We start from the raw sequence: 21611 nt of genomic DNA on the forward strand, positions 1-21611 counted from the left end.
GTAGCAAAGAAAAGAGTCTCATATTGTTTTCCAGTGCAGGAAGAGTTCAAGAAAACTTCAGTCGTTATCTATGCAAAAGAGCTTCTCTGAGCTAATCGACCCACTGGGTGGAATACAGTCCTGTTTTCTGAAGCACATAAATAGCCAAGAAACAGTGAGAGACAGCTTGAGATAAGGCTTTACTGCAGGAAAGTTGAAAGGATCATTATTTCTGCTTTGTTTTATAGCTTCAAAGAGGGTGGTTTTAAAACTGCAACTGTGACAGAATGATGCAAGGTTATAAATAAAGCTATATAACTGAAAAGAAGAAAATATGAGACTCTTTTCTTTGCTACTAATGGTCTATTCATTATCCGTACTTCAAACAATTCATTATATCATAAGGTTGTTTTTTTGTTGTTTTTTTTGCTTCAGGTTTGTTTTAAAGTGAGTGGACAGGGCAGGCTCTGGATCTTACATAGCCCTCCCTGCCTTCTCTTGCTCCCCTCGTTCCAGCGTTGTCACCTCCGTTGTGTGTAATGTGTGTACTCGACCACTTGGTGGAATGCACGTCTGTGAGCCCTTGGGAGGCTTCGGAAGCACTCGTGTCCCTGAGGATGGGCGACTCTGCACTTGCGTGGTGAGTGCACCTCATTTTTAAGCATGGAAGTGACAGCTTCTGTCTTGTTGGCAACTTGTCCGGAATATAGTAAACATCACTGATAAGTTAATTACAGCCATAAAAGTTTTCCTGGTAGAATACAACTTCTGAGAGCAGAGGGGGATAGGAAATGGTCAATAGTTCATGCATTTTCATTTAGGGACACTTAATATACTGCCACTGAGCAGAGACAACAAACTATTAATTCTACTTTGCATATGCTTAAATATAAAATAAAACCATGGAATATCTAAAAAAAAAAAAGTAATTTTAAGGAGTAGGAGGATAAATATAATTGTTTATCTCATCGGTTTATTTTCATCTTTAACTGTAAGGAGAGCTAATGCATAATAACAAATAAGGAGAGATAATTCATGAAATAAGCAGATAAAAAGGAGAGAAATATTATGAGATTAAGTCAAAGAAGGAGAGATAAATTATGAGATAAACAAATAAGGGTCCACATGCAATTAACTTTTTATTCTTAGTTTTCTCCTGGGTGATATTTTCAAAATTGTCAGTGAAGTGCCTTTTAAACCACCAGCAAGCAAGACAATACTCAAAATAATTTTGGTAGTGCTTTTTGGTACTTTTTCAGTTTCTTCAAAGTGCTGAAAAATGAGTTTAAAGAGAACCCGAGGTGTGTTTAGAGAATGTTATCTGCATACAGAGGCTGGATCTGCCTATACAGCCCAGCCTCTGTTGCTATCCCAAACCCCCCTAAGGTCCCCCTGCACTCTGCAATCCCTCCATAAATCACAGCCATGCTGTGAGGCTGTGTTTACATCTGTAGTGTCAGTCTCGGCTGCTCCCCCGCCTCCTGCATAGCTCCGGTCCCTGCCCCCGTCCCTTCCCTCCAATCAGCAGGGAGGGAAGGGATGCAGGCGGGGACCGGAGTTCTGCAGGAGGCGGGGAGAGCAACAGACTGACACTATAGAGATAAACACAGCCAGCTCTGATAAGCTGTTTATCTGCAGCGTGGCTGTGATTTATGAGGGATTGCAGAGTGCAGGGGGACCTTAGGGGGGTTTGGGATAGCAACAGAGGCTGGGCTGTATAGGCAGATCCAGCCTCTGTATGCAGATAATATTCTTCAAACCCACCTCGGGTTCTCTTTAAATAGAAGATGAAAATAATAATAATTAACCCTTAGACTGGCATCTATTTTTTTTTTCCAAAAGCTACCAGTGCCAGCTATGTTTGTATTGTGTTTTTTAAAATGTCTCCCCTAAATCTACATGTAACAAATTAGTCGGTAGGATTGTTATCAAGGCGCAAGTAAATTTGAGATGATTGAGAATTATGCTTATTATTATGCTAATTATTATGATGAATAATTATACTTCTAATGAGAAAAAATCTGTTGTAAAATGGACTGAGGGCTCGTTTCCACCATAGCGAATCCGCATGCGGCGACGAGATGCGGATTCGCTTGTTACACTGAAGTGGCCGTGGCTGTTTCCACATGTGCGGCGTGCGGGAGCGATTTGGCGGCGGGCCAAATCTGCACGACGGGACCCACAGAATTCGCCTGCGTCGGGAATCCGTGCGAATCGCCGCTAATGTATTTAATAGTAAAAACGCATGCGTTTGTTACATGCGTTTTTACCCGCGATTTCGCGTGCGATTTCGCACCTTTTTCAATGTTATTTTGCCCTGGCAGTGTCATGGTTAATTTCGCATGGCACCCTGCCATGCGAAATCGCACGCGAAATCGCGGGTAAAAACGCATGCGGAAACGCATCCGCATGCGTTTTTACAAGCGTCCGAATGCCGGCGAAATCGCGTCGCAACAGTGGAAACGAGCCCTAACAAATCTTGCAGTAAAAAGCATTTCGCTGGTTCCTGTTCAAGCTGTATAGACTTGCAGTAACATTTGCATATATCTGCATCAACTTGGAATTATTTGCATATTTCAAGTAACGTAAAAAAGTTGGCTCTGAGGCTAAACTTTGTACTAAATGCCTTCTAGATGTCAGTGGCTCAGGAATATGGGAATACAAAACTGCCTATAGATGTCCGCTGCAAGTGGAAGTAGTTTTGTATTAAAAAGCTTTTAGACATCTGTGGCATTTGGATGCGAAAACACAAAAGAGTTAAATTGTGCAAACAAAATAAATCCATGTCTGGAAAGTAACTGAACCCAGCGGACTACCTCTCTGAGCAGGGAGGTAGTTACATTAGAGGGATATTAGTAGAACTTTTTATTTGTAAGGGGGGAATTGTTTTTCGCTACCGGGGATAATGTTGGGGACATGGAAAGGAAATACTTATATTTTATCTAGCGGGGTAATTTTATGGGGGGTTGTGGTTATATTAGAGTGGAACTACCAGGGCATTGATGGGGGATAGTTTATTGCGCTGAGGAGAGTTACATAAGTTAATGGGACTTGCTAGCAGCATGGAGGTGGAATACCCCCTCCGATCCTCCAACCACCTGCGTCTGACTGCCCCGCGCATCTACCACTCTCACGCGGGATTGCAGGACTTCTCAAGAGCTGTCCCCGCTCTCTGGAACCACCTTCCATTATCCATCAGGCTCGACCCATTCTTCAGCACCTTCAAACAAGCTCTCAAAATGCACCTCTCCAAGATCGCCTACCTATACTATATATATGTAAACGTACCATTACAACATAATGGTATTATATGTATTATATTATACAATTCAATGTGTCAAGCTGAAAGTAGCCATAATGGACAAATGTTGTGCAGCCGGTCAACCTTAAACACACGTCACAGGGAGCGAATTAATGAGGCATGTTATGTATTAAGATTTAGGTTATGTGTATTTTGCTGTCCGCATACAAGTTTAGTAAATCAAGCCCATTGCCTCTTATTCCTTGTGAGATTGGTAAACTGAATGATAGAACGTAATAATGGCACCTATTAAAAAGGGCGCTTTATTTACATCAATACAAATTCTGGCACCACCAGTGGGTGTTATGATTAGACATTAACAGGATGGGTTAAGCATAGGCACCACCAGGGGGTCTTAGGGTTAGGCACCACCAAGGGGGTCTTGGGGTTAGGCACCACCAGGGGGGGTCTTATGGTTAGGCACCACCAGGGGGGGTCTTAGGGTTAGGTACTACCAGGGGGGGTCTTAGGGTTAGGTACTACCAGGGGGGGTCTTAGGGTTAGGCACCACCAGAGGGGGTCTTAGGGTTAGGCACCACCAGGGAGGGTCTTAGGGTTAGGCAATACCAGGAAGGGGGGGGGGGTTTAGGATTAGGCACCACCAGGGGGGGGGTCTTAGGATTAGGCACCACCAGGGGGGTCTTAGGGTTAGACACCACCAAGGGGTCTTAGGGTTAGTCACCACCTGGGTGGTCTTAGGGTTAAGCACCGCCAGCAGGGTCTTAGGGTTAGGCACCACCAGAGGAGTCTTAGGGTTAGGCACCACCACGGGGTGGGTTAAGGTTAGGCACCAACAGGGAAGGGTTCTGTGTGAGAGTAGGGAGAGGTTTGGTTATATACAGTACTTATTAAAGATATGAATGAAGTAGTACAATACTGGTTAATTAAATATTTTATCACTTTTACTAGTGACCAGTGTGGAGTAGTAGAATATCAGTAATATAAACGACACCCATTTTACTAAACTATAACTTCAATATTTTTATATCTGGCTCCCTTTTTAACCCGATCCTTTATGATATGCACACAACTGAATACCCTGCTCCCTCACCCAAAAGAAAAAAAATATTGACTGTGTAGACTTGGTGGCTATAGTTCCAATTTACGTACTTATTTTCTCGAGACAACCTGTATCCCTGATCTGTCCAGGCGTTTATGTATACTGCCTGCCTCCAGCCTCTCCGCGCCACCTACTAGCATTCTGACTGTACTCCTGCGAGGTTGACTTTATCTTGTACTATATTTGGTGCCATTTCTTGCCTGCCCCACACAGGGTGAGCACCTGAGACAGTGCCGATGGCGTACTGTGTCCTCCCACATGCCAGTGTACACAACACATGCCAATCATCAGTCTTATTAGGGGCATTCAGCGCGGTAAAAGCAGGAAGTGTTTGAGATAAAGAGAAAATTCTAGAACAGGAGGTCATGCTGTGAAACTGGAGGATGTTTGTCAAGTGGAAAAAGACGAGAGCGCAATTACTTCACAGGAGTCTGCAGACATGGAATCTTCTGTCGAGCCGGCAGGGCTGTGTTTCTACATAAAATGTCTCTCTGTAGAATAAGTGTGGAATAAAAATAGGAAGGTTATAGGTGCTACGTCTTACATATCGCAGCCGTCTCTTAGAAGATCTCCTTGTCTGTGATGACTGAAGTGTACCTAACTTCAATGTGCGAGGGTGGCGGAGGTACGTTCCTGTGTTCTTTGTTGCTTTTGACCTTTGTCTCCTGATGGAATGTCTTCCTCTTGGATGAAGCATTGTGATAATGGTGCAAGGAGCAGAAGCAAGAAGAGGCTGCTACGCTACGGCATCCAACGGCTGGTCCAAGACATGAAACTCCAATATCTGTCCTACAGATGGTAGATACGCTACATGCATATGATAGATTTCCATTGTCCAAGATGACTGCATGGGACCTTCATGGACTAGTACAGATGTCCCAATGCATCATCTGTTGTGGTGGATCAATAAGGCCTCTTTCAGATGTAAACTTTGTGCTTGTCAGGCAGTTCAGTCTCCAGATTGGAGGCCTTGGGTGCCTTTTCGAAAGCAAATTTGTAACTTTGAAGGGAGAGAAATATTTAACGCGGTAGAGGGAAGCCACTAGATCCTCCATTGGCTTCCCACGTCCTTTTCCAGACCACCACTGGTCACCAGGACAACCTGGAAGTTTGCTGCTGCACTCCTGTATGTGAACAAGCACAGCCGTACTGTGCAGGCGCATGGTGGCTTGCACCTGCGCAATAGAACGAATTTGCTTGTACTTGGCAGGAAAAAACAGCCATCTGTGCAGTTGTTCTCCTTTAAAAAATCCTTGTCGGTAAATTTTGGTAGGTCCCAGTCCTGGAATGACAAAAGTGGAGCCTCTGGATTTTCCTGTACACCACTGATCCTCAGGGGCACACGATTCTGCATACTGGGAACACCCCACAGAGTGTAGGAGAAAGAAACATTTTGGGTACCTGGAGTTATAGTTGGTGGTTCCATAAACTATGGAGTTGGAGTTATAGTCGGATGATTTTTGTACCGACTCCACAACCCTACACAAAGCTGTGAAGTTGAAAAATCATCTCCTCTCCTCATCATCTCCGCTCCTCATCATCTCCTTGGAGACTCCTCTCTAACTCAGACTCCTAAGTTTATGAAACCACCAACTTTTACTCCAGGTACCCAAAATTGTTCTGACTCAACTCCACAGCCCCTGAAGTGCTATGGAGTGGGTACAAAAAAAATCCAACTCCAATGGTTGGAGCTTTATAAATTAATAATAGTAACAACTCCAACTCTTCAGTTTATGAAACCACCAACTCCGACTACAGGTACCCAAAAATCCTTTCCGACTCCTCGACTCCGACTCCACAGCCCTGGCCCTGTACCCCCACAAGACCTGACATATCAGAAGCACAATCTAATAGACAAGTGTGGCAGCAGCACAGGGTCAGACACAGCCCTGGCATAGTTGCTGAGTGGAGAGCAGAGAAATAGCAGGGATTATTGTTCCCTAAATGAGAATCACGAATGCAAACGATTTTTCAGTGTGAAATGGGGCCCTAAGCGATCTGGATAAATGTGGATCTCTATATAAGAAAAAAAGGGGTGTGTTTTTAACTAAAGGGAAAAAAAATTCTCTTGCTCTGTGTGCCATTAGTAAACATGATTCCTCCCAATGCTGCAGTTTCTACACCACACAGGGTAAGAGGATTTTCTTTCTCTCTTTTGCTTATTTATTTTTCTTCTCCTCATAACACACTCTCTTTTCCTCTGTTTTGTGGGAAAAAAACCCAACCCCTTACAGCTCCTCTTTAGTGAATAGTTATGCAGTGTTTTGTAAATTACCAAACTATTATCGCGTGTTTGAAAATCTTAGTAAATTTGAAAAACAAGTCTAAAATACTGAATGCGGTATTTTACCCCTTTTTTTACCTACCCCTTTTTTAATCTAGTGAATTAAAGAGAACCTGAACTGAAAATAAAAAGTAAAAATAACCATATACAGGTCATACTTACCTCTTGTGTAGTCTACTCATCAATCTCTTCCTCCTCTTCTGCGTCCCATTTGTTCACTGTGATCAATTCTCAGTCCTCCATCTTAAAAATGGCCAAATCACCCAAAATCACAAAACGCAAATGCGTCGCCTGCACCATTTTCAGGCGATTTCCCGGCGATCACGTTTCAGTGCTATAGATTGCGTAAAAATCGCTGCAGTGTTCAGTGATTTTTCTGCTGAAAAATCACTCACGCAAAACGCCGGCGTTTTGCGCTTTCAAGTGTGAATGGGCCCTAAGAAGAAAATGGTGAGCTTCTGAGAGGAACTGACGGTGAGGTAAGTATGTAATATTCATTTGCAGCTACGTCATGTGTTTATTTTAAATAGTTTTACTCAGTTCAGGTTCTCTTTAAAGCCATTGTAATGAGATAATGTCATTCACTTTATCTGTATATAATTGTAATGCTGGGGCTGATGGATGTGTATCATTGTGATGTTTTTTTTTAAGAAAGGTGGAGTACTGCTTTAAAACAAAAAAAAAGGGGGGACAGATTTGGGCTCTGTGTGCAGCGGTTCCGGGGTGGAACATATTTAGAGATGAGATGAGGCTTTTGACAAGCAGAGTCCTAATCACATCCCTCTGCTTTTTCAGGGTCGCCGTGGACCTTGTCGGAACCCCGTATTCGAGCTGTGAGGCTGGTAAGTACAGCTGTGTATTAAACAGAGTTGACAGAAGTTTTTTGGTTGCAGGCTTTACTTGCATTAAATCTGATATTTACTTCTCTACAGAACATCTCCCCTCTTGGAGCAGAATTCTGGTCCGAGAAGCCTCTTTTTTCTTGTTAATATGCAGACGCCAAACATGGGTACCGTCATTTCTGCTCAGCCCTTGTGTGACTCATTACTATTTGTTTATTAATTCCTCTTGGTTTTTAATGAGAGAAAACCCTGACAAGTCAGAGCAGGCTCTGATTTGTGCTGCCAGTTATCGGCACCATTAGATTCAGGTTAATCTTCGCCTAATTGGAGCTAGCTGCTAAACATGTCTCTGCAAATGGTTTTCTGTAATTTGTTATATTAGAAGTCCGTCCTTCTGGCTCTCGGCCAGTTTGGAAGATCTGGACGGGCTCGGCGTGGAAAATATGCAGAGGACAGTGGAGGGGTCATCTGATGACTGTGTACACCACAGATGGGTTTGTTGGGCAACTTCACTTCTCAGCCAAGCTGTCTCCTATCGGATTGTTGATGATCACTAATTGGTCAGCTGATGGCAACTGGTTGAATAAATGGAACCCGAGGTGTGAGACCTATGGAAGCTGTCATATTTATTTTCCTTTTAAAGAGGATCTGTAACATCAAAAGATCCCCTGGGGGGTACTCACCTCGGGTGGGGGAAGCCTCCGGATCCTAATGAGGCTTCCCACGCCGTCCTCCGTCCCTCAGGGGTCTCGCTGCAGCCCTCCGAGAATAATGACGTCAATATTTACCTTCCTGGCTCCTGCGCAGGCGCTCTGACGGCTGTCAGCTCCGCACTACACGGAAATACCCGATCGCCATCGGGTCTGCTCTACTGCGCAGGCGCAAGTTTCCGGCGCCTGCGCAGTAGAGCGGACCCGACTGAGATCGGATATTTCCGTGTAGTTCGGAGCCGAGAGCAGCCACAGCGCCCCCGCTGGAGCCTGCAAAGGTAAATATTGAACTGACAGTCGGCTCTGTCGCCGGCTGTTCGGAGGGCTGCAGCGAGACCCCCGTGGGACAGAGGACGGCGTGGGAAGCCTCATTAGGCTTCCCCCACCCGAGGTGAGTACCCCCCAGGGGATCTTTTTGACGTTACAGAGTCTCTTTAAATAATACCAGTTGCCTGGCTGTCCTGCTAATCTTTCTGGCCTGTAGGGTTTAAACCACAAACCTGAAACAAGCATGCAGCAAATCTTGTCAGATTTATCATAAACATCTGATCTGCATGCTTGTTTTGCTTGCTTAAAGTCTATGGCTTAAAGGACAACTGAAGTCAGAGGGATTTGGAGGCTGCCATATTTATTTCCTTTTAAGCAATACCAGTTGCCTGGCTGTCCTGCTGATCCTCTGCCTCTAAGGGCTGGAACCCACTAGAGCGATTTTATGAGCGTTTAGGGAGCGATTCAAACCGCTAGCGATTTCCCTAAACGTTCAGCTGATGTTAATGGGTGGGCCAAATTCCACTGGAGCGATTGCGATTACCAAATCGCAAAACACAGGACATGCAGCATTTTTAGCGTATAGCGTTAGCGTTTCTGCAATGTAAAGTATATAAACGCTGGCCTAATCGCTCATCAAAACCTACACAGAGCAATTTTGCTAGCGTTTGGAAGTTAATGCACACTGTAAAAAAAAATAAAATTAACTGAAAGGACCAATCAGAATTAAAAACGCTAATCGCTACACAAACGCTCATGAAATAGCTTACAAAACGCTCATACAAAACACTAGCGATTGCGATTAGAGATAGGGCCTGTTTCCACTACACACAGATTGGATGCAGAAAAACTGACTCCAATGAATGTCTATGGGCCTGTTTCCACTAAACGCGATTTTCCTGATGCAAATTTTATCATAGGCATTAATTGGAGTCAGATTTTCTGCATCCAATCTGCGTGTAGTGGAAATAGGCCCATAGCGATCTGTAATGGGTTCCAGGCCTAATACTTTTAGCCATAGACCCGGAACAAGTATGCAGCAGATCAGGTGTTTCTGACATTATTGTCTGACAAGATTAGCTGCATGCTTGTTTCTGGTGTGATTCAGACACTTCTGCAGCCAAATAGACCAGCAGGGCTGCCAGGCAACCAGTATTGTTTCAAAGGAAATAAATATGGCAGCCTCCATATTCTCACCACAGGTTTTTTTTTAAGTATAAGAAGCAGAGGATCAGCAGGAAAGCCAGGCAATGTTTCAGAAGAAATAAACATGTTAGCCTTTCATCTCAGGTTCCCTTTAAGCCTGAAAAAAAAAAGTATTAAGGTGACCATACACTTGTTGACATTTTCCATCAGTATCCAGACGATTCGGTTATGTGACTGAATCTGCTAGAAGAAATTGATGCCGCAAATGATTCCCGAAAGATCAATTGATTTGGTCGATCACGCTGGATGGAAGATTTCACTTCTTTGGGAGGGGGTGGGAGCACATCGCCAGCAGTGTTGATCTCGGCGGAGCTTCTCTAAGGGCCTCAGCCCACTGATGCAGTTATACATCAATGTTACAGATGCTGAAAAGCGAACATAGGCAGACACAACTGCGTTAGTGGGCTCAGGCCCTCACCATCTTCTCCTCACAGCTGGGGCTTCTCCCGGTCTCCTCACCCCTGTGTGTCACATGACAGACATCGGAAGCCAAATACTAAATGCCTCTTACACAAGGTATTAGCCCCGGGGCTCCTAGTTTGTGGCTTGTAGTCAGGTGATACACAACTCCCCGGGAGAGAAAGAGCTCCACTGCCCCTACACTAGCTGCCCTAGACTCTGCATGCCTTGGGGGTGGGGGGTGCTGGTAGACTTGGGACCCGGCAGGCAGTGCACACAGATTTTCAAGAGATTTCATGCTGTGTATAGTGTGTGGACTGTGGAGTAGTTTGAGATTTGATCAGATAGATCCCTCTCTGATAAGATAATGATTCATGAGGCATCTGTCTGATGGCCACATCGACTGGGCGAAGAACTTTAACCAAGGATTGAACATCATCCCAATCAGTAGCCGATACCCCCTTTCCCACAAGGAATCTTTACCATTTCTCGAATAGATCATCAAGGGGATCTGTATGGCTGATATTGTGGTGAAGCCCCTCCCACAGTATGATGTCACGAACAAGGGCCTGACAGTTTGCCATCTGAACCTCATTGCATTGTGGGAAATAGTGGCTTTTTCCAACTGCCAAGCAAGCAATATCTCCCTCTGTGCATAGCACTTTCAGTAATGAACTCACCTGGCAGAACTAAAGATGTCACCACCAGAGATAAATTTCAGAGTAAACCAGGCAGAGTAAAGATTTTTCAATGAGCAAGCACTGACTAAATAATTTAAAATCAATCATTTTATTTTCACTACAGTTCCTCTTTAGGTCTACTTATAAAGCTGCCAGATACACCCCAAAATGTCCTCAGTTATGCTTAGAGAACAAGTGACACACATGCTAACCTAGAAATTAAAAACATACAGTATATAAGTAGATAAATACTAGTTCTACTTACATAACAGATGTATTGCACTGTCCATGTTATGATTCCTGTGAATTTTGTAAAGGAAAAGCAGAGAATCCTATTCTAGGCAGTTTTCATCTTGGTTACCTTTGACCTTCTGACATTTCCTCCCTCACTTTTTTCTCCTCTTGCTAATTGTGTATTCGTTACCCCCCTCCTCCCAGAGTCTTCAAACACTCCCACTAAGGTTTACACTAGGAAGTGCCCTGTCATATGTCATTAGAGGGAGGGGGAACTAAAGGGAAGAGGAGAAATATATTATAGATAAAAAGACCCCCAGCATGCAACTGTTTGGCAATGGCACTTAAAGGGCCAGTGCTCCTAAGGTATTGTGATAACTCCAAAACATAGCAGAAAAAGTTTATAATGCAGGATTATCTTTATCACTTAATACACTCAGACCAGTTGCTGTTGAAATTTGATGTTTATCATTGTGACAATCTCGCTTTAAAGCCACCATTACATAGGTGTGAGTTGAGGTGCCCCATGGTACAGACATTATCGAAACACCCTTCTATGCCTCTCGTCTCTGTGAAAAACAAAGAGTTTGTTTTGAAAAGCCTCCTACCAATTGTGCACAGCTCCCAGTAATCATGTAAGTGGCTTTCTTCTCATTCTCTCTCCTACTGGTCCAATGCTCATTAAATCGTGACTACTCTCTGAGAGCACTCTGCTCTGTGGCAACAGTTGATTGGTTTTCATTGTGGGCCAATAAAAAGCCTGCAACCAGCCTCTGTCTGAGGAACAGTGTAATTATAATCGGGTCTATTTATGCTGTACACGCCCTTTTCTCTCAGATGGAGTCAATGCCACATAGCATTGGTTTGGGCTAGGAGACCCCTTTATGGTTGTGTTGGAATGTCCTCACACCATCTTCTGAAAGGATGAGGTATTTTGCAGCTCAGCACCTTCTCCTCTGGCACCATGTAATGACTTGCAGATTAGTTCACATGTGTTAGAATTTGCGAAGATGAACCTCAGAATAGCCAGGGCAGTCAAAAAATACAGAAAATTACTCTTTTAATGAAAAATTCCCATCCCCCCAGGTCTCCTGGTTGTCCTCCGTTGATCTGCTGTCAGCCCCGATAATTTCCAAAGTCAGCTGGGTCGCACACTACAGCGTATGTGGTGATGCGATGGTGCACAGGGGTGTAACTAGACACCACTGGGTCCCCCCGCGAAACTTTGGATGGGGCCCCACACCCCCCTCACTTTCTGCACAGGAAGACTGAGGACCAATGTGTTTTCCCCATGCAGATAAAAACACTTAGGGCTTGATTCACAAAGCCGTGCTAACTGTTTGCACGGGTGTGCTAAACAGTTAGCACGTGAAGTGCCATTCGCTGACTTTTGAGCGCGCAAAGTGCTGCGATTTGCGCAACCGCGGACTTTTGTGCGCACAATTTGCGGCAAATTACGCATGCAAAAGTCTGCGATCGCGCGAATCGCGGCACTTTGCGTGCGCAAAAGTCTGCCAATGGCACTTCACGTGCTAACTGTTTAGCACACCCGTGCAAACAGTTAGCACGGCTTTGTGAATCAAGCCCTTAGACTTAAAGGAAACATCAGACAATCTATGCTACCCCTAGATCTACTTACCCGGGGCTTCCTCCAGCCCCTTGCAGCCGACAAGTTCCTCGTTGCAGCTCTGCTCCCAGTACATACATACACACACAGCCTTATTATTTTACTACATGAGAGCACATGCTATATGGAAGAACAACAATGACATGCTGAACATAAGATATAGTATCAATGTAACTTTGGCAAAACATTCAGAATGTCACTGATTGATACTGTTATTACAAGAACTTGGACTCAGTATGAGACAAAAAGCTCTCAATGAAGCAGCAACAGTAAGACATTAATCTCCACTCCATTGTGTTGTAAAAGTATTCAGAGGCCATAAAGTCATTAGCCCATGTGATAAGAATCTAGGAATCCTTTTGCTGAAAAGGGAAAGTCTACAACTTTTTTTTAAAATGTGACTCCTTTGTTTGTAAGGTTGTACATCTAGTCATCAGAACATTGCAGCAGTGAGAGACAGATGTCTCTCTAGTGTTATGCCCCTGATGGTGCACCTTCTCTATTGTGTTCCCATACCCGGTAATGCATTTCAGGAGGTGCACCACTGGGTCAGCAAGGCAGGATGGAAAAGTTGTGTTTTACTTACTTGGGGCTTCTTACGGCCCCCGTAGTCTTGGTCCCTCAGTCCCCTCCCTTGATCTGCTATCAGCCCTGGCAAGGTCCCTGAGTTGTCTAGGTCACACAGACTTTACCGGGGCTGATAACGGCCCACCTTCACTGCTCCCTTCAGCCACTGTACCCCTCAGAATGCTGGCCAACTCAGCCAGTCGCTGTCCACTTCCGCACGCAAAGCCATGTTCGTGTACCGCCTAGAACGCGAGCGGCTGTGCAGAAGCAATCATTATGAACTACGTGAGTTTCTGGGAGTGCAATCGAGGAGGAGTGGCCCAAGGCCAAGTATGTAGCTTTCAGAGGAACATAGCTGATGCAATGATCAGAGCGGGACAACAGCGAAGGACCAGAACAGGGCGCTAGAAGAAGTCCTAAGTAACTGGGGATATTTCTTAACTTTACATTTCCTTTAAAGTGGACCTGAACTCTTGCACAGGACAGAAGGAAAACAGAGAGAAATGTACCCTGTATATTTAAAGAGTTTAACCTGTCTAATTCCACCTACTCTGTGAGTAATCAGCAGTGTAATTTGATCTCTCAGCTGTGTCAGCTGGCTGCCTCAGCAGAGCAGCTAATTTGGAAAACACAGGATGTTAACCCTATGTCTGCTTCCATGAAAGCAGGAAGTAAACACACTTCAGATTTATTGCAGGAGTTGTATCAGCTGTGACAAAGAAATGTTTTTTCTTTATAGGTTATTATGCTGTTGCTTATCTTTTAGAGCAGAGAGGAAGTTCGGAGTTCAGGTCCACTTTACCATACAATACCTACAACAACCAATCCGATATGATCTTATACCAGTAAGATGACTTCTGACTCGCCGCTGGGGGTTGCTGTATGTTGCATTACATTTTGTATCCTGTGCTGTCTGATAAACAAGTCCACAGTCTGCTCAGGTCTGTCAGGATCTTCAAGTACCAGTGCCATCTACGACATATGTCCAAAAATGTCACATGAGACATATTGAAGTTAATGAATATTAATAGCAGAAAGTGTCAAAACTGTGTGTATGACATGGTGTCACAGAGAGAGCGTAGAAATATGAAGATGCTGCTAACTAGGGCGACATGCCAGATCCAACGACATCTGGGCTTTGAAACATGCATCTTTCCCTGACATACATGACTGACATCTTTCTGATAACATAGCTATGTTCTCGTTATTTGACACGCTGCTTCTGAAGTAAACAGATTCTTTGTGATGATCTGCCAATGGCGGCAAAAGACTCAGTAAAAGGATTAGCACGACAGTCACAAAAACTTATCTGTAAACAATCTCCTTCCTCTGAATGGTATGATGCCGTACCTGACAGATGACTACACATGCTCCAGTGCCAGGCTGATAGCCAACCATGCACCACTGGTATGTGGCTGACCAGCCATGTACCCTAGCTAGGTGGCTAGTCAGTCATACTTCACTGCGAATACTGTACATAAGCAATGTTTCACCACGGCAGGAGTTTAATCAACCATGCACCACTGCAGGAACCTAATTACCATGCACCACTGCAGGCGTGTAATCAACCATGCACCACTGCAGGAGCCTAATTTACCATGTACCACTGCAGGAGCCTAATTAACCATGCACCACTGCAGGAGCCCATATCAGCCATGCACCACTGCAGGAGCCCATATCAGCCATGCACCACTGCAGGAGCCTAATCAATCATGCACCACTGCAGGAGCCTAATCAACCATGCACCACTGCAGGAGCCTAATCAACCATGTGCCACTGCAGGAGCCTAATCAACCATGCGTCACTGCAGGAGCCTGATCAACCATGCACCATTGCAGCAGCCTAATCAACCATGCACCCCTGCAGGAGTCTAATCAATCATGTACCACTGCAGGAGTCTAATCAACCATGCACCACAGCAGGAGCCTAATCAACCATGCACCACAGCAGGAGCCTAATCAACCATGCACCCCTGCAGGAGTCTAATCAACCATGCACCCCTGCAGGAGTCTAATCAACCATGCACCCCTGCAGGAGTCTAATCAACCATGCACCCCTGCCTGAGTCTAATCAACCATGCACCACTGCAGGAACCTAATCAATCATGCACCACTGCAGGAGCCTAATCAATCATGCACCACGGCAGGAACCTAATCATTCATGCACCACTGCAGAAACCTAATCAACCAAGCATCACGGCAGGAGCCTAATCAACCATACACCATGGCAGGAGGCTAATCAACCATACACCATTGTGCCCTCTGCCGCTGAGAGTGCTATCCACCAAGCCAATGTGTCCTCTGCTTATCTTAAAGCAAACCTGTGACTTTACTAAAAGGAAACAGATACTCTCCTCTTCTAGAGGCTTCCCACATCCTCCTCAAGACCAGCACTAGACTGGAAGTTCTAGAAGGCTTTTTCCACCGAGCTACCGCACAGGTGTGAGGCCTCCTGCGTAGTACGGCCGTGTTCTTGCATGGACGGGAGTGCAGCAGTGCATGCCTCTTCGACAAGCCCTTGTCACAGAGGTTTAGAGCTGGCGAGGTGGAGGGAGACGGGGAAGCCTTTGGATTATTCCTCTGCTGATGTAAGTATCCATTTGGAGTGTTTTTTTTCCTACTGCTACACTTTAACACAGTCCTGACCACTTGCACTCAGCCAAACTCTTCCTGCCAGACTTATTTCCTGTATTGTGGGGTCTTCTGAGGTTCTCTCATGAGTTCCTCTTCCTAAGTGCCCGGTAACGATGTCACACAGCTGCAACAAAATTGTCACACCAAGTGCCAATCTCTCTTCGGGCCTGGCCAGGGCACTCGAGACGGCGAGTCCTGCATGGATTCCGCTTCTATTTCATCTCATTCGGCCTCGTGGATCTGAGGGCTCTTGGACGCCTATTAATATTCATTAATCTGAATAAAATACTCTCCAAGTCAAAATCCCAATTTCCCCTCTATCCTCTTACCATGGGCATTCGTCAGCTAAGGGTCAATTCAAGCACTGAATCCCTGCAAATCAATCCAGGATAAATAATTAATGCTGTTCATTAGTTTCAGAGCTATTAAACATATATGAATGCTGGTTTTAGAAGTGCTGCTAGCGTTGGGACGGAGGAAATTTTCTACAGAGATATTGCTGAAAGGCCAACTCCATCAAACACTGACATTTAAGTGTGGTGCGGTTGTTGGCAAGATGAGTAATAGACCGGCCCTGATTCACTGAGGGTCTGCTGGGCTGGAGATCGCTGGACAAACTAGGTGATGCGGGATTCCTAGGTGGGATTTATTAGGGGTTCTGTATCACAAGGCAAGAGTTCAAAACACCCACTCATAATGTAAGAGAAGCACTCTACTAAAAAGACTAAACACAGTTATCAGGAAGGACACTGAAGCGAAAAGAAAATGATATTATGATTTGTATGTGTAGCACAGCTAAGAAATAAAGCATTAAGATCAGATACATCAGTGTAATTGTTTCCAGTACAGGAAGAGTTGAGAAACTCCAGCTGTTATCTCTATGCAAACAAGCCATTAAGCTCTCCAACTAAGTTAATCGTGGAGAGGGCTGTTATCTGACTTTTATTATCTCAACTGTTCCTGGACTATTTACTTTTCCTCTGCTAGAGGAGAGGTCATTACTTCACAGACTGCTCTGAAAGACTCATGTTGAATGCAGAGTGTTGTGTAAAGGCCCATACACACGTTGGGCGGATCGCTGGTAACCAGTCTTATCACCCGAACGATAGTCTGTACACACGTCGGATTTGACGCGAAAACGTCCGAACGACGGAACGTTCAAACGACGGGTCGTTCGCTAAAATCCGACGTGTGTATGGGCCTTTATCTGCACATATTAGAGGATGATGCAATGTTAGAAAAAACACTATATACCTGAAAATAAAAGTATGCGATTATTTTCTTTGCTGCTAATCTTCTATTAATTATTCATAGTACACAACCAATTCACTATATCATATATTTGTTTTCGCTTCAGTGTCTCTTTAAAGGACAACTGAAGTGAGAGGTATATGGAGGCTACCATATCTATTTCCTTTTAAAGCAGACCTGAACTCAGAACGTCCTCTCTACTCTAAAGGATACACAACAGCATAATAGCCTTTAAAGAAAAATATTTCTTTGTTACAGCTGATAAAAATCTTTAAAAAAAACAGTTTTTACTTCCTGATTCAAGGAAGCAGACATATGGTTAACAGCCTGTGCTTTCTAATGAGTTTATCTGCCATCTCTGCCATGGCAGTCATGTGACACAGGGGAGAGATAAAATTACAACTTGTGATTAGACACAAATGAGGGAGAAATTTAACAGGCTAAACTGTCTAAATAAATACAAGGTGCATTTCTCTCTGTTTTCCATCTGTCCTGTGCAAGAGTCCACTTTAAGCAATACAAAGTTGCCAGACAATCATGCTGATCCTCTGCCTCTAATACCTTTAGCCATAGACCCTGAACAAGCATGCAGCATATCAGATGTTTCTGAAATTTTTGTCAAATCTGACAAGATTAGCTACATGCTTGTTTCTGGTGTTATTCGGACACTACTGCAGCCACATATCCGGGCAGCCAGGCAACTGGTATTGTTTAAAAGGAAATAAATGTGGTAGCCTCCATATCCCTCTCGTTACAGTTGTCCTTTAATGCTTAGAGGGATGGTGTTTGAATCACAGCTGGAACAAGCATGCATCTAATCTTGTCAGAAACTTCAGATCGGCATGCTTGCGCAGGGTCTATTGCTAAATGTATTAGAGGCAGTGGGGTAGCAATAGCAGGTGCAGAGGTAGCGACCGCATCAGGGTCCCTGGGGAGCAGAGGGGCCTAGTAGGGGCCCTACTTCTACCAATTTATTAGGTCTTTATTGGTGGAACTAGGCCCCACCGGGCCCCCCTGCAGAATTTCAGAGCGGGCCGCCTCCCCCCTCCCTGGGGCCCGCTCAGGGCCGTTTTGTGGGGGCTGGAGGGGTGGCGCAGTCCGCTCCGGCCCACGTGGCGGTGATTGACAGTGCCGATCGCGCAGGCGCAGTACAGAGCGATCTCCGGGTCGCTCTGACGTCCTCGTCGGGGACCGGGTCGGAGCTCCGGCGAACGGCTGCGAGCAGAGCTGCGGTGAGGGAGGTCCTGGGAGCTTGGGGCTGGAGGAAGCCCCTGGTAAGTACCATTCATTTTACTCTCTGTGCCCTGATGACTCCCTTTAAGTTACAGTGTGGGCAGCGTCGGGCAGATACATACCTTCCGTGCGTTCCACCGCATACTCCTCGCTCTAGCGTCTGACGTCACTTCTGGAAGTGACATCAGCCGCTAGCGTGAGGAGTATGCGGTGGAACGCACGGAAGGTATGTATCTGCCCGACGCTGCCCACACTGTAACTTAAGCTGGAGGGGAGAGGGCTGAGGTGAGGGAGAGGGGGGGAACTTCCCCTCTCCCCGCCGACTGTGGCCAAGGCTTTCCCCTCATGCTGCCACCCCTCCATCCCCCACAAAACGGCCCCGAGCGGGCCCCAGGGGGGCCCTACCACAAGAGCAGGGGCTGCAGGCCCTATTGTTACGCCAGTGTAATCTGGTAATGATTACCTCTATGTGTGTTGAAAACTTTACAAAGTTCCCCGGGGGGCTACTTACCTCGGGAGGGGGAAACCTCTGGATCCTAACAAGGCTTTCCCCGTCCTCCTCTGTCCCACGGTGGTCTCGCTGTGCCCCTCCTAAGCCACAGCCAACAATTTGTCAGGCTGTGCCTGGCTGTGGCGCAGGTGCAGTAGCACCTGCAATATTTACCTTTCCCGGCTCCAGCGTAGGTGCTGTAGCAGCTCTCGGCTTGGATCAGGTGGAAATAGTTGATCCCAATCTGGTCCGCTTTACTGAGCAGGTGCCAGTCGCCAGCGCCTGCACATTAGAGTGACCCGACAGCGATGGGCTATTTCCGACGGATTCCGAGCCGAGAGCCGCTACTGCACCTACCCTGGAGCCGGGAAAGGTAAATATTTACATGGGGATGATGGGGAAAGCCTTGATAGGATCCAGAGGATTCCCCCTCCCAAGGTAAGTACCCCTCAGGGGCACTTTATAAAGTTACAGACTCTCTTTAATAGCATGTTCTCCTCTGCAGCCTACACCCCTCTGACACTGCAGCTGTCCTTGGCAGGTTTAGATGCTCCATATCAACTGTTATGTATAAAGTGCTTGAGTGGTCCCAATGTAAAACATTCACTGGGGCCCACAACTCCTAAGCTACACTACTGGTTAGAGGCAGAGGTTCAGCGGGACCCCCAGGCAATTTGCATTGTTTTAAAAATATTAAGTATGGCAGTCTCCATATCCTTCTCACTTCTGATTCCCTTTATGCATCAGGAAGAAGTTATTGCTAGTGCAGGAAATTAGAAAGTAAAATGCACAGGTGCTCTGCGGCAGAACTCTCGCTGTTCAAACATGTGCGCTCCCAGCCTGAAGGTTTCTCCCAGAATCAAAAAACACCCATCTATACAGTCACTTAGGAAGCGGTACTATTATTTTAAAGCAGCGTTTGAGTTCAGGTGTACGGGGAGTTCACTCTGCTTCTCCTGAACTTCCAGCAGACAAGACACACGGAGAGCGGGAGGAATCACAACATTTCCAAGCGCTCCTCTTATCTCGCAGACACCGAGGTGCTGAGTTATGCAGATTGGAAGAGACACGCTGCACTGCTGCCATGGCTTCTTAGAACTCATTACTGGTCAGCGCTGAGAGCTGAAATCCACAGGAAGAAGCCTGACAGTCCAGAGATGGCGGTGCGGAGTGGTGTAAGATATTTTAATTTACAAACGTAAAGCTTGCAAAATTACAGAAGGGTGATGAGGCCGGGCAAATGAGCATCAATGACAACTGAAGGAAAAGTGTATTGGAGTGCGCTGTAACCAGGGCCGATTCTAGACTGATTGCCGCCTGCAGAAATACATTGTGCCCTGGGAGATCCGGATTTCCCGATTGTCTCTGACGAATGCATTGATCTCCTCCTTACCCCTCCCACTCAAAGCCACTCTATCATCCCACCTCACCCCTCCATTGCAACAGGATGCACAGCTAGCCTGTAGGCTACTGATGCATATGCAAAGCTTTCAGCACCAAACCAGTTTCCTGAGGGATCGAGACCTGATCCAAGCAGTAAGAGATAGCTTTAGGCCTCTTTTCCATGGACTGTTGATAGGCACTGAAATGCCTCTCAACTCTCGCAACTGCTTACTGCTACCTGGTGACTACTTGTTGCTGCCTGGTATCTGCTCACTGTTGCCTGGTAACTGCTTGCTGAGCACACAGATCAACTGCACGTGGAAAAGAGGCCTTAGTTTCTGTTAACATCATCATTTTCAAAAAATTAAGCCATATGTTGCCACAAACATTTATAGGTGTCCTCTGTTTTCGCATCCATACTCTACGTACATGTAAAGGCAAATGACCACTGTGAACCTAGCCGGAGTTCTTTTCTTTTCTGGCCGCTCTGAGACCATTTATTTGTACAAAGCGGCAAGCCTACCAATATTTTAAGTTAATCATAAAAAAGTATATAATGCATAAAAAAGGATTTGTAAAAGGGAAGAATCCCTTTTATAACAAAAAAACCCATGAAATGAACTGCTGTATCACTCCATAAATCCCCATCAAAATGCCTTTGCCTGCCTACTCCCAGTTAATCTAAGATATGAATCACATGGGCATACAGTAGGGCATTAGTTGCTATGTGAGTTGAGGCCACGCCTCCTTGCTGACTCACAGCCTATCATGAGGCATGGTTTTACACTGGGTGGGGGCTGCAGGCAACTTTTACAACACTTTTTCATGCATGTTGAAGTTGGAAGCTGCTCTGCTAAATGCACATAAAGCATACCTCCCAACTTTTTTAAATAAGAAAGAGGGGCACTAAAGCCACACCCCCAACACACCTCTTTTCACGCCCCAGGGACACTCCTAGTTACACATACCATAAAGATTTCATAAGAACAATATGTTGTTTTATAATTCAAATCACGCTGGTTCTTTCTATCCTGGTTCATTTTCCCTCATATTAACATATAAAAAGAAGAAATATACCGTTTTAAAGGATGGGAATAAAGTTTAGAGTCAATTAAGCACATATTTCTGTAGAAAAATACATATATTTACATAGATCTGTACATCAATCCTGAAAGAGGGACACATGAGGAAGAAATAGGGACAGAGGTCCCAAAGAAAGACTGTCCCTCCAAAAGAGGGACAGTTGGGAGCAGCGTTGGGCCAAGGCAGAGTCAAGAGAGGCTCCAGCCTCAGGGCGCAGTGTAGGAGGGGGCGCACAGCTCACTCAGCTATCATTCCCCTATTGTGTTTGAAGCAATGAGAAATAAGAAAAGGGGATACATGACAGTGACTGCAAGCCAGATAACTAGAGATTAACCACCTGAGCGGTCTGGACGAGCTCAGCTCGTCCAACACCGCCGGAGGT

The 21611-nt window shown here is 45.4% G+C and overlaps 1 protein-coding gene across 3 annotated transcripts in view; it reads left to right on the top strand.

The window, feature by feature from the left end:
* Positions 1-21611, top strand: part of ADGRL1 (adhesion G protein-coupled receptor L1) — a 652811-nt gene that overhangs the window by 204987 nt on the left and 426213 nt on the right. For all 3 annotated transcript variants that reach the window (XM_068274518.1, XM_068274520.1, XM_068274519.1), the window contains exon 2: positions 7420-7466. The gene's annotated coding sequence lies outside the window, so the exon portion shown is untranslated. The remainder of the gene's footprint in view (positions 1-7419; positions 7467-21611) is intronic.

Source organism: Hyperolius riggenbachi, chromosome 3 (genome assembly GCF_040937935.1).
Source record: "Hyperolius riggenbachi isolate aHypRig1 chromosome 3, aHypRig1.pri, whole genome shotgun sequence".
Lineage (NCBI taxonomy): Eukaryota > Metazoa > Chordata > Amphibia > Anura > Hyperoliidae > Hyperolius > Hyperolius riggenbachi.